Source organism: Trichosurus vulpecula, chromosome 7 (genome assembly GCF_011100635.1).
Source record: "Trichosurus vulpecula isolate mTriVul1 chromosome 7, mTriVul1.pri, whole genome shotgun sequence".
In the NCBI taxonomy this organism is placed as follows: domain Eukaryota; kingdom Metazoa; phylum Chordata; class Mammalia; order Diprotodontia; family Phalangeridae; genus Trichosurus; species Trichosurus vulpecula.
In genome coordinates, this window is record NC_050579.1 from 141026979 (window position 1) to 141041534 (window position 14556).

The 14556-nt window shown below is 38.6% G+C and overlaps 1 non-coding gene across 1 annotated transcript; it reads right to left on the minus strand.

The window, feature by feature from the left end:
* Positions 1 to 14104: 14104 nt before the first annotated feature.
* Positions 14105 to 14197, minus strand: TRNAI-UAU. The gene is given in 2 exon segments: positions 14105 to 14140; positions 14160 to 14197. It is a non-coding gene; the product is annotated as a tRNA-Ile (tRNA).
* Positions 14198 to 14556: the final 359 nt, after the last annotated feature.

A 14556-nucleotide genomic window follows, 5' to 3' on the forward strand; every position in this document is an offset into this window, starting at 1 on the left:
GCACACAAGCAGCTTTAAATCTGATCTGAAACACAGTCAAGGTCTCTACTCTGGAGGCTTCATTAAACATGAACTTTCAAAATTTTCCCCAATTCTCCTGGGGAGTCATTTGTGGACTGTGGCAAAACCAAAGTATATGAAAGATGATGCTGTAGAATTGTTCATGCGTGTTCCTTATAGAAAGAGGAGAAGTGGGCCAGCGTTGAAGCCTCCTATCACAGGTCCCTTCTTTGATCCTAAGGGAAATACAATCAGGTCTAATCCAGGCCTCCTTGATGAGATGAGTTAACTTTCCACCTTGTTTTTTTTTTTTCTTTAATGTAAATATTTGATTTACATTTAACCTTTGCATATTCCAACCAGCTAAAGAAAACAATCTCTCCCACACTAAGAAAATATACCTTGTGAGCTTTTAATACCTGGAGAGGAAAGGAGCCACTCCCCAAGAGCCATTTCCTAACATAGGGTCTTATATCTAGTTCTGTAAGGGATCTGTTAGGCCACTTAGTCCAATCCCTTCATTTTGCAAATAAATAAACTGAGGCTTAAAGTCGTGAAATGATTTACTCAATCACATAGGTGATTGGTAGATCCTAGCTTTGAACCCTGGACCTTTGGCTCTATGAATCTCATGCTTTTCCCCTGCTCCCCAATAATATTTGCCCTACCAATTTCAAAGGGTTGTCTTAAGGAAAGTGCATGGCAAATTCTATAACATTGTGAGTTATCACTGCTACTTCTATATTATTAGGAGCTAAGTTAATTTCCTTAAATGTAAATTTAGCCACTTATTGCTAAAACTCACCAGGGCTTTTTGCAAAAGACTAAATAAAAACTCTGCTAAGCTGTTCCTCCTCTAAGGACAGAGCATATCACCTATTGCAGAGCTCTATAGTAGGTCATGAGCCATGGAGATCCTCTTTGTATCAGCAGCCATGCTATGACATCATCATGGATTACTCAGCAATAGTGTTTCAGTGTCTAACTAAGGCTATACCCTTGAGACCAGTGAGCCCACAGAACCCTCAAGGGGGCAGGTTAATTCTTATGGCCAAGGGCCATAAGGGGCTAATTATTCCTACAATAAGCACATTTCTTTGGTTGTTTTAAAACTGACTTTAAAACTAGATCAGAGAATAAACATTTTAAGGCTTATAAACAGTTTTCCTTACAACCACCTTGGAGAGAAGTTATACAAATATTATTTTTATTTTACAGAGGAAGAAAGGTATAGTTACTTGCCCAGGATGACCCAAGACAAATGTTAGTCCCCACACTACATTTAGATTTTAATCCCTATTCATTTAATTTCTCAAGTGATGTAACAGAGTGGCAAAGATAGAGTGGAGGTAAAATGTTACTAAGGTTAAAAAACTCAGTATCAAAAAAAGGGAGCCATTTTCTTTTAGTGGCAGCTTTTATCAAACTTTCAAAGCTATTTAGCATGTCAAAGATTTCTACTAATCTTTCCAAAATTCTTAGGAACGTAAGTCACAGCACCATAATCTATACGATTATAGGAATTCCTCCTCCACGGTTAAGATCTTTTTAAAAAGTTTTATTGATATGTTTTGTTTTTGTATTACAGACATTTACAGATAATCCCCACTCCTTGAGAGGTCTCCTGTAACAAAGTTAAACAATTAAAAAGTCAATAATACAACAAGCTCATCTGAAAGTACATACAACATTTCACATTTGGCACACCGTTGCCAGCCTCTCCTTTGGAGAGGTGATTGTTAAACATTTACCAGCACACTGCTAGTTATAGGACACACCAAAAAGGGACGGAGGCTTGCATCTGGGGCCTGGACATCTTTACATGCCTCAGTGTAGTTAAAGCCCTGTTTCCATAACTAAAAAGAAATTATTTTTGCCTAGTACCTTCTCAGCAACAGAATGAGCTTGTCTTGCAAGAACAAGTCTGACTAGGCATAGTCTCGTTACCACAAGGTTGGCTTCTTGGTGATGAATTCTCTAGACACCGCAACCCATGAAACAAAAAAAAATTAAAATGGCCTCAGTCCTGTTGGTCCCCTTATGATTCTTCAATGACAGTTGCAGAGAGGCAGAAAAGGGGATAGAAGGGACTCAAAAACATCATTTTATTATTAACAATAACAACAACAATAAAGGTATTTGTATAGCACTTCAAGGTTTGCAAAGAGCTTTATAAATATCATCTAATTTTATCCTCAAAACAACCCTGGGAAACAGGTGCTACTATTATCCCAGTTTTACAGATAAAAAAACTGAGGCAGCCAGAGGTTAAATGACTTGCCCAAGGTCACACAGTTAAGTTTCTGAGGCCAAACTGGAACTTAGATCTTCCTGACTCCAAGTTTGTATCAAATCCACTGGGGCACCTAGCAGCCACATTTCTACACTTAACTACTGGCACTCTAAACATGAGATCCTTTTTGCAGTGATCAATAAATGGACATACTACAAGAACTGAATGAGATCAGTCTTGACATTTTTTACCATTTGAGTTGTTCCCTCTCCCCACCCAGTGGATCTGTGATGAAATCCATGTGAATATATCTGCCTAAGGGTTAAATCAAAATCTACCCACATTTTATCCTATATGTTTTTTATCCACGTTTTCCCATAAGGTATAATTGTAATATTATCTATATAGAAACTCAGGTATATTGTTTGTCTTATTTGGTCCTCATAACAGTTCTTGGGGCAGAGAAATCTGATATTAGAAGGTCCACAAAGAAACACACAAATGTTTGTTCTAGGTTTTATATAAAGGTGAGTGCTAAAACAAATTTATTTTTTTGGATGGGGAGGGGAATGATGAAAAAAGAACTGACCAGAGAAAAACTGATATATCATTCCTGACAAAACCATGTCTGTTTCTGCTTTTCTCTCACATTTCTTTAATTACAGCACTGTCAGCCAACAAACATTTATTAAGCACCTACTGTGTGTCAGGTACTATGCCAAGTTCTAGGGATACAAAAAAAAAGACAAAAAAAAAGTCTGCTTTCAAGGAGCTCACAGTCTAATGAAGTAGGCAACATGCAAAGAACTATGTACAAAAAAAAGTCATATAAGGGATAAATTAGATATTATCAACAGAAAGACAAAATAGTACAGTGGATCTGGGTTCATATCTCAGTTCTGCCACTTACTACCTTTATGACCTTGGGCAATTCTACTCAACAAGCATTTACTGAGTGCCTAGTGTGGACTAGGCTCTGGAGATACAGAAGCAAAAATGAAACAGTGCCTGCCCTCAAGAAGCCTTCATTCTACTGCAGGGAAACAACATGTACACAGATAAGCATATGAAGAATAAACACAAAGTGATTTGGGGGTGGGGGAGAGAACTAATAGATGGAGAGATAAAAAGCTTCCTTTGGGAGGTAGCTCCTTAACTTTTCTTTGAAGGAATCAAGGTCTACAAGAGAAAAGTGAGGAGGATTAGACTCTAGGAATGGGAGACAGCCTATGCAAACACCTACAAGTAGGAAATGGATTGGTGCCTACAGGGAACCACAAGTAGGCTTGTTTGACTGGAATGCAGAGTATATAAAGAAGTATAATACGAGATTAGTCTGAAAAGATAGATTGGAACAAGGAAGCAGCTGGTGATGAGAGATTATAGTTCAGATGACAGAAAAAGGCAAGTCATTTAACTTTTCAAGATCTGAGTTTCCTCATCTAGAAAATGAGGGGTTTAAATTATATGATTTCTGAGTCTCTTCCAGCTCTAAATCTATGAAGCCGATGACAGGGATATGACAAAAGTCTTTCCTATAAGCATAATTCTCCCCAATCAGCTGCAGGTTATTTGGGTAGAATTTTTCCTCAACTTCTCATCCTGTGGGTGAGTGGCTATGACAGGAGAGAAGTCAGAAAAGGAAATAGAGAAGCCAAAAGAGGCACTTGGATAATAAATGTTTGTTGATCGATTGACCGGATGATGAATTACTCAGACCACTATAATACACAGTGAAGAACGCTCATGACTACAGAATGTATAATTGCTCATTCAAACTCATCACTATTGAAATAGTCTGTACTTGGTCGAATGTCTATAGTGCCACTAATACAAGGAAGGAAAATACTAAAACCTACAAAAATTAATCTTTGGAGCAAAGAAATTTTAACTTTTAGGATTAATCACCCTCCTGTAGCCCCCCAACAAAACCCACAAAATTAGTGTCAAATTTACTAAATGCCTATTGAATTAAGATTCAATTCAATCCCTAAAATATTTATTGACCACCTACTGTATGCAAGCCATTACACTAGGCTCTATGGGAGATACAAAGATAAATAAGATATGGTTTCTGTCCTTGTGGAAGTTACAGGTAGAGAATATAAGATATGTATACAATTAGCTATAACACAGGGTGCTAAGCAAAGAGTGTTAGACTTGGAATAAGAAGAGTCTTAAATTCAAATTCCACTTACAAGCTTCCTAAAATGCACAATCAGATAGCAGGCATTGCCTAAGGCAGAAGGGGCAGGAAGGAACCAAGGAAAAACAATTCATAAGTGCTTCGAGCTTTGCAAAATACCTTGCATAAATCATCCAATTTGGCCCTCATAACAGGAAGGAGCTGCAGGATTATTATGCCGTGTCATCTGTTTTGTAGATGAAGAAACTGAGGTTCAGTGATTAAGTGATCTGCCCAGGGTGACCCAGCTAGAAAGTATCAGAGCAAAGGTCTCTAGTGAGGTCTTTGCTGACTCCCAGGCCACCAATCTTTCCACAACCCAGGGTAACTAGCTGCATAGTTGTTTTAGAAACCTCGGGTCCCGGGGGTTGGCTTTTCTGCACACTGACTCGTTCAGTTTACCAAGCAGCTGGTCAGATAGATAATGGGCCTGCGGTGCCCTCTCTGGCACTTACCTAGCTGGCACTGTTATCCAAATGGAGAAAACTGGGTATAATATTTTGGCATTTGTTTCAACTTATTAAAACTAGAGAGTATTGTTTGAATGCTCTTAGTTTACCTTTTGGCACAGTTTGTACTCATAGTAGGTGCTTAATAAACATTTATTGACTTGACTTTTAATGAGGCTTTAGCAGATTTTATTTTTACCTATGTGTCTATGCAAGGTAAATACATTAAATTATGCCTCCTCCGATTAAATTTTTGAGGAAGAAATAACAGCCCAAGAGAAAGAGGAAAGAAATTTTTTCACTATATACTAATCTTTTGATGGTCATACAGATGGAGCATAATAGAAATAATGAGGAGACTTGGCTACTAGTGCAGTCCCAGTTGTGCTACCCTTTAGTTGCCATTTATGTGGGATTTGAAGTACAAAAATGAGTTTATAGTAGCAGTAATTAAAAAAAAGGAGTTAAGTGAGGGTCCCAGAATATCTGACAACATCCTCCAGTGTCTACAGAGACTGCAAAAAAGTTTTGTTTTTTTTTTTTCATTTAGGTAGATTTGGGAAATGAGACTTGAAACCAGAGTCCTCCTGATTTTTACTCTGGTTCTCTAAATCTATATACAATGTTCCCTCTATGATTATTTTGGAGTGAGTTTTAGCAGTATGAGAAACTCCTGGTGTGGAAAATGCACATATCAACAGCTAAAAGACTTTTAGGACACTGAGAGACTGAGTGGCAACCTAGGTCTTTCTAGTTCCGAATTCAGCTGTCTAGCCAATGCATCACTACTGTGATCATAGATCACAAATTAAAGGAGGGAGCTAACTAACCAGCAGGATCTGATGGCTGTCAGCCAGAGAGAGAGAGGAAGGAAGGAAGGAAGGAAGGAAGGAAGGAAGGAAGGAAGGAAGGAAGGAAGGAAGAAAGAAAGAAAGAAAGAAAGAAAGAAAGAAAGAAAGAAAGAAAGAAAGAAAGAAAGAAAGAAAGAAAGAAAGAAAGAAAGAAAGAAGGAAGAAAGAGAAAGGAAGGAAGAAAGAGTGAAAAAGAGAAAGAAAAAAGAAGGAAGGAAAAAAGAAGGAAGAAAGGAAGGAAGGAAGGAAGGAAGGAAGGAAGGAAGGAAGGAAGGAAGGAAGGAAGGAAGGAAGGAAGGAAGGAAGAAAGAAAGAAAGAAAGAAAGAAAGAAAGAAAGAAAGAAAGAAAGAAAGAAAGAAAGAAAGAAAGAAAGAAAGAAAGAAAGAAAGGAAGGAAGGAAGGAAGGAAGGAAGGAAGGAAGGAAGGAAGGAAGGAAGGAAGGAAGGAAGGAAGGAAAACATCAGAATTCAAAATACTGAGCAGTCTGGGGTTAAATAGACCCATACACTCAGTTCCTCTGAGGGTACCACAACTGATAAACCTGAGTAATCAAGACAAGATTAAATTATATTCAGTAGCCTTTATTAAAGAAGGGAGAGAAGGGTGAAACACATTTGTCCGTCAAAAATGATTAAAATAACAAAATTTGTCCATAAAGGAGGAAGTTCTAATTGTCTTGGAAAATTCTCTCATTTGGGATATTTCATTCTCCCAACAATGCTGGATAAGTGAAGTATTAGTATACCAAAAAAAAAAAAAAAAAACCAACAACTTGGAAGAAAAAAGCATTTGACTACTTTAACATTAGTGTCCCAACATTCCTTAAGTTTCACCCTACCAGCAAGCACAAATAAGCAACTCATCTTTGGAAAATGCAAATCCATAAATGTGAATAAATTTTAAATATTCTTAATAAAAAAATCAATTATCAGCCTGAGATGTGGGAGTGGAGTTGTGTTTTCAGGGGTATTTTTCCTCCTCTGCTCCTCGATGGATATAGGAACCTGAGAAAATTATTGTTAAATGAACAAATGTCAACAATGATTTCAGATTACACTTAGAGCAAATAAAACATGCTGTTCCTTAGCAGTAACCTTATCAACAGTTCCCAGGCTATGGCTCCTAAAAGGGTTAGGATGGACTGTTCACAAGCAGACACTGACAAACTGAAGAAAGAAATCAAATTGTTGTTTGAGATAGCTGATCGAGAAAGTACAAAAATTTTGAAAATCATTAGGAAACTTTTTTTTAATGGTGAAATCACAAATATTATAATTTTTGCCTTTCCATCCCAAGGCCATGTAACAGCAAAGAAAAAGGAGGTATCTATTTTTCTGTTAAACACTCAAACCTGAAATCCACATTTACATTTGAATGAATTAACTTAGACAGAGTGGCAGTTAGGGTGGCACAATGGATACAAGGCTGGTCCTAGGGTCAGGAAAGCTCATCTTTCCGAGTTCAAGCCAGCCTCAGACATTTTACTAGCTGTGTGACCTTGGGCAAGTCAGTTGATCCTGTTTGCCTCAGTTTCTTCATCTGTGTAATGAGCTACAGAAGGAAATGATAAACCATTCTAGTATCTTTGCCAAGAAAACTCCAAATGGGATCATGGAGAGCCAGAAATGACTGAAACAAGTGAACAAAAGCAACAGAGGCCCACACAGACATCCAACACAGGCCTGACTCTGTTTCGTGAAAGGATAGCTCACCTCCTCCCATCATCCCTCTCTTGGATAGGTGAGGATACCCTGCTATGATATAATCATAAATGTCAAGCCAAAAGAGACCTTGGAGGCCTCCTAGTCATAGGATCATAGTTATAAAACTGAACAATATGTTAGTCAACCCCCCCCTCCAATTTTACAGATGAAGAATCTCAGGCGCAACCATGTTAAGCCACTCACCTAAAGTCAGTTAAGTATCAAATGAGGAATTTGAATCCAGGGATGTAGGTACTATTATTATCCCTATTTTACAGATGAAGAAACTGAGGCAGACAGAGGTTAAATGATTTGCCCTGAGTCACAGAGCTAGTACAGGTCTGAGGCCAGATTTGAATTCAGGTATCCCTGACTTCAGGCACAGTGCTAAACAACTCATCAACCCCTTACAGAAGGCTAGAATCCTTGGTGTGAAGGCTTGATAAGTCCTTTTCAGGGCTGCTCCTCAACCTTTGGTGTCCACCTAAGTGTCACCTGTGGCTCCAAGAAGCTGTAGCATGTGTAGCAGTCTGACCACAGTAATCCATCTAAGCAGACAGGCTAAACCAGATTAACCAAGAGAACACAAACCTGTCTGCAAGTTAGGAGGATGTCAACACCAAGCATACGAAGACTTCCCCTAGAGGAATGGGCGGATGAAAACAATTTATTCCGATGGCCAAGGAAGTAGCTGAAGCAGGTACTATGAAGTGCTTAGAGCTTGGTCAGACATCATAGACACCAAGGTCATCCACTACATCCCAGGCCAGTCATCCTGACCTTTGTCTTGCCACTGGACTTGGGTAATTCTGAAAGAAATAGTGAAGCTGATGACTTTGTGCAACTCTGCCTCACTTAAATCCAATTCGCACACTAGTCAAGACATCACCTATGATGTCACTGGTCCTCTTCGGAAAAGAGACAAACAATAACACCATGGAGGGCAGAATCAGAGAGAAAAGAAGGAAGGGTGTCCTATCCTCTTCTCTCCTCCTCTAGAGCTTTGCTTTCTGAGATCTGTGATTTCTTCAACAAATTTGTCATCAGAAGTTAATTGAAGATCTCTTTTGTGTTGCTTGCCTGAGAGATCAATTGTGGCCCTACACCTAATAATCGTAGAACCATAGATTTAATGTACAGCTATAGTCATCCTGATCTATATCTGGCCACTGGACCCAAATGGCTCTAGGGGAGAAAGTGAGACTGGCGACTTTGCACAGCCCTCGCTCACTTAAATCCAATTCATTTGCATGTCATGGCATCATCCTCCTGATGTCACGGTCCTTTTCGAGAACAAGGACAAACAAGAAGAACAATACGGTACCTCAGATGTTATATAATCTAGTTTCCTCACCTTACAAGTAAGTAAACTGAGGCGCAGAAATGTGAAGTGACTTTTCAAAAGCCACACAAGCAGTTCAGTAGCACAGCCAGAGTTAAAACCCAGATATTCTGACCATAAATCAAGCACTCATCTTCCAGTCTATAAGCTGCTGATTCTGTGTGTTTGCTATTGTTGAGTTGAACCTTGATATCACAATCCTTTCTTTTTAGACGATCCCTACACATGAATCTATGCAATGACCGCTAGGAAGGCTGGACAAAATAGACCAAGCATACTCTGTTTTATCCTTTCCAAAAGAACAGACGTAGCCAAGCAGTGGAATAAAAAAAAAATAGATGCTTCCCGTAACCTATAACAGGGGCAAGAGGATGAAACTGAAACTATTCAGTACCGAGGTCATGTTTTATGCCAAGCTACAGGGTCACTGAACTGTGTAAGTCTCTGATATACAGGCTTATTAACAGCTCAGTCATTATCACCACAATGCAACAGAATCCTATTGTTATAAAGCAACTCAATATTACATGGAGGCAGATTTTTTTTATAGGTCAAAACATATCCTAAAATTACTAGATAAAGTAAAATTTAATTTAAAGAAAAGCATTTATTCACAGGCCCTTACATGTGCTAGGTATTGTGCTAGACTTTCAGGTTGCAGGTACAAAAAATAAAATAGTTCCTGCCCTCAAGAAGCTTCCATTCTATCCAGATTATTTAAGCACTAAAAGCTTAATGTAAGATAGTATAGTAAGATAGTAAGATAGCCTTACTTTCAATAACACCTTATAAAATAGTTTCTCTATCTATATGAATAATATAATTAAAGTTTAGGATGAGAAAAATATAACTCATTTTAAACTTTTCGTCCTTACAACCTTAAGAGTACTCATAGAGATTGATTCTATCTCTTCCCATAATTATGAGCATAATGTCTCTTCAGTGATATAAATGTGAGATAACAAGAGCCAGTGAGGTCTCTGTCTAGGGCAGGGCTTCTTAATCTAGGGCCCACTCCCACCACATAGATAGATTGGGGGAGGAGGCATACCCATGAACTTGATGGAAAAAAAATTTACCTTTATTTTCACTAACCTCAAACTAAAATTTAGTATTTCCTTCAATTTATTTTTCAAAAACATTATTCTGGGAAGATGTTCCTATATCTTACCAGACCGACAAAGGAATTCATGATACAAAAAAAGGTTAAGAACTCCTGATGTTGGGTTTAAGGTTGAAAACTTCCTCTTCTAGTCCCATAGCCATTCCTTATAGGCTTTCAGAGTGTGGCAAAGTAAGGCATATGTTGAGTTTGGCTTTCCATTAGATTTAAAAGCCTCTTTGGAAAAGAAAGGCAGATGCATGGGGCTAATTTAAGTGTTTTTTTTTTTCATGTTATATCTGGCTCTTGAGGTTTTGCATGGGAGTATTCTAATTCTCAAAATAAACATATATGCTAGACTAGTTATTTCTATTATGTGCAGAGAAAATTTCCTAATTTCACCAAAACATATTAGTATTTTTAACTCTTGAGATATCTATATTGTCTATGAAGAGTGAACAAGAAATATTCCATTTTTATGGTTAAAATAGAAATACAAATGAGTAAACTATCTTATTGTTTCCTCTACACCTCTTGATTTTCAAATATTTTTAGACTTGAAGCCCCTATACTCCATCTCATCCTCCCTCTCTCTACCAAAAAAAGAAATTTCACAGTTAACTTTGCAGGTACCTACACCATTCCTTTTCATCAGCATAACAGATGCTGCTAAGGCTTGGGAAGGGGGCGAGGGAAGAATTTGGGGAAAGACCAGGAGGTGAAGGAGATCTCTTCATGTAGTCTGCGGTTCGCCACCACCTGTAGACCACTGCCACCAGCAAATAGCTATCCAGAACTCCAAAACTCTAGCTTATGTGGATCTTCATCCCATCTCCCTTTGTTCCATTTTCAGAAGCATGGTTCTAATATTCCTCAGCTTAGGTGAGATAACCCTGTCCTGTTCACTTACCATCTGTTTGTGCATCTCCTGAATTTTTTATGGTCTCATTTATACTTTCAGTGAACTCCTTTCTCTATGCAGGCACACAACGTACTCACTAAAGTATGGGGTTCTTAAAGTGCTGGGGTTTTGTTCTTGTTGTCCTAGTAAATAAAATGTTTGGTACACAGGCCCACGTCATCATCTCCTCTCTCATAACATGAGCCGCTGAAGGAGAGTAAAGAGTTTGTTTAACTTGCCTTATCAGGTGCCCAGTCAACGGAATAAAAATGTTGAATGCATATGTCTCCTTGTCATCATTATCTTTCAAAATCAGAGCTGTTTGAGGACTGTCTATTTAATTTCCTTTGTAGAGGCTAATCACAGCACCAGATTAAGTATTGGTTGGTGTTGTTGTTCAGTAAGTCTGCTCTCTTTGTGATCCCATTTGGGGTTTCCTTGGCAAAGATACTGGAGTGGTTTTCCATTTCCTTCTCCAGCTCATTTTACAGATGAGAAACTGAGGCAAACCGGATTAAGTGACTTGCCCAGGATCACATAGCTAATAAGTATCTGAAGCCGGATTTGAACTCAGGAAGATGAGACTTCCTGACTCTAGGCCCAGCACTCTGTCCACTTTACCACCTCAATACCTAAGAAATGCTATAGTTGATAGTAAGGTTATAGTCACATACGTTTCTCTACAATGAATTCTTAGACCAAGAAGTTTTGGAAGAACCAATGTACTGTAGGGGAAAGAACAATTTATCTAGACTCATAGGACCAGTATCCAAAGCTATCCAAGGGATCAAATCCCAGTCTGGGTTTGTTTCCTCATTTGTAAAATAAAAATTGGAATAGACAAGCCCTAAATCTGACTCTATACTAAAGGAAAAGGTTACTGAAGAGACAATTAGTAGATCTGCCTAGTAACTAACAACTTTCCCTGATTAGGAATATCATTCCATACATACGTACCATACAAACCACTTAGTTCTTCACTCTAAAGTGGGTTAACAATGCTTTGTTTGTTGGGTGTCTTTTTGTTTTTGTTTTTCACAAGAGTAATGTGACCTCAAAGATATTCTTGCTTACTTTTTCTCACCATAGAGTTTTAGTTTGCTCTGCCACTGAGAAAAGACATGTAAAACTGTTACACTGGAGAAATAAAGGCTATTGGATTTATTTATAAATGATTCATTGCAATAGTGCAAGTCCCTAAGCCATTTTAAAATACAAATTGTAAAGCATATTTCCTCTCTATTTAGTCCTATGTTGGAAAAATGTCATTCTCATATAATCATGATGGCGATTCACTTCACAGCAGAAAACTTTAAAGTAAAGGATATTTTATTTCCAAGAAACATTACCAGCCCTCTCCTAAGTCCCATGCTACACCAGAATTCTAACACTGTACACACAGCAAAATCTGATCCCTCCCCCACTCCATATTCTTTACATCTACATAGCATCACTTATGATGCACTGTCTAGGATTATATTTCTTTAACAACTTTCACTTTTAATAATTTATAATTATTTTTAAAAGTGCATTCTACAATAAAACTTAAGACAGCAGGTTTAAATAACAATGTACAAATGCTTACAGAAAATGACCTTAAGTCACTAATCTAAGGATTTTTTAAATAGCTTAACTAAACAGGAGAAAAAAAAGATTCCTATCCCCAAAATGAAATCTGACATCCCTGAGTGTACTGCATACTGCCAAATAAGAGAGGAGACCACACAACCTCTAAGACCCCTGCCAGTTCTAACATTCAGGATTTTAACAATACTTTGCTGCCTTTGATAATTTTGGAAAGAAATGTCTCTCACTGAATGTTTACTGAGGCACATTTCTTTAAAAGGAATGAAACCATTAAGCTAAAAAACTTATTAGTAAGGAAATGCATGGGATAATAGATTTAGGATTGGAAGGGACCTTGGATGACTAGCTAGTTGAACCTCGATTTTACAAATGAGAAAACTGGGCTCAGAGATGTCAAATGATTTGCCCAAAGTCACATAGCTTGAAAGCGTCTGAGGCAGAATTCAGACTCAAGTCTTCCCTGACGAGAAATTCAGCACTCTGTTCACTACATCTTGTTGAATGAAAAGTGCAATGCAACTCCTACCCTATGGCAGTGTCTGAGAACTTTTTTTTAATGCTTTGATAACTATTTTAATGTAATTTGTTTTCTTTATGATCATATATATATATATATATATATATATATATATATATTTATGCATTTAAAAACATTCTGAGTAGGGGTCCATAGCCTTCTCCAGAGTGCCAAAAAGGTCCATGACTCACAAAAGGGTTTGAAGAACCCTGGCCTCAGGGGGACATTAATAACAGTGTTGTTGTTCAGTCGTTTTCAGTCTGTCTGACTCTTTGTGACTCTATTTGGGGTTTACTTGGCAAAGATATTGGAGTGGTTTGCCATTTCCTTTTCCAGCTCATTTTACAGATGAGAAAACTGAGGCAAACAGGGTTAAGTGACTTGCCCAGGGTCACACATTTGAACTCAGGAAGAGGAGTCTTCCAGACTCGAGGACCCGAACTCTCTCCACTGCGCCACCTAGCAGCCTTAGTAACCGTTGGGAGTGGGCTAAAGGGATTTCCTTAACTCCATTATTGGAAATGTATTCCAATAACAGTATTGACCCTCTTAGTACTTTTTCCATCCTAACCTCGAAGAGTAATTAGTGCACATGTCAATAATCCCATCTTACAGATGAGAACCCTAAAAACAGTCTAAAATAAGGAATTTGGGGGTGAGAAGGGTCCGGTTTGTAAACACCCTCAGCCTGAAGCCCATTAGCAATATGTCTGTCATCTGTGGTCTCAGACGGTTGCCCGTAGCAATGAAGAAAGGTTCAATGATTTCCCCAAGATCATTTGGCTAGTTAGAGTCAAAAAAGGTTTCATCCTATATTTTCCTGACTCCAAGTCTAAGCCCACGACCACTGTACCACCCTGCCTCTGGGGAGGGGCTCACATAACTAAAGTTCTAACTTGCACTTTGTTTGGAGTCCACTTCATTATTCTCCTTTTCTAAGAAACGTTGGCAATGCCTATTTTAGGACTGCCGGTGATTTTTTAAAAATACGCATTATGCGTTATTTTAATAAGGGATATGCCTCTGGATTTGTTCATTATATTACTTCTATCCGGAAAGCAAAGGAAATGAAGGGAGGTTACAGTAGCAGAGGGGGTAATAGAAAGGAGCCAACGTTCGCCACTAAGTTGGGGTAGTCAGGTAGCCGTGGTTAACCGAGTTGCCCAGCAGCAAAGAAGCGATGAAGGTTTACTTCGACTTCTCTCAGGACCACGGTACCTATTCAAAAAGCCATGCTCCAGGTGAGGCTCGAACTCACAACCTCGGCATTGCTCCGCTCGCACTGTCTTATAAGTACCGCGCGCTAACCGATTGCGCCACTGGAGCCTTAGTGAGGCTTTCTGAACTCTCTAAATCTCGGTTTAGCCAGTTCCACAACAGGGCTAATAATTTGTTGGGATTCTTACCGGATGACTGGGGGGGGGGGGGGGGGGGAAGTGATTCGTGAATCTTAAAATGCTATGTAAATGCCAGCTATTATTTTAACACAATATAGGGAGGGAACAACCTTAGTGAGAAGTAAACCCCTGGGTCGTAATTTCACAAAGGAGTTTGGAATCAAAACCTTTTCTGCCGTCCTTGTCCAAACATTTGATGTAAAGGTGACGTGTGTCCCCCCGCCCCCCCCCCACAAAGATTTAATTTCTCAAAAATACTCCCTCCCACTCTGTACTCGGGTTAAAGGA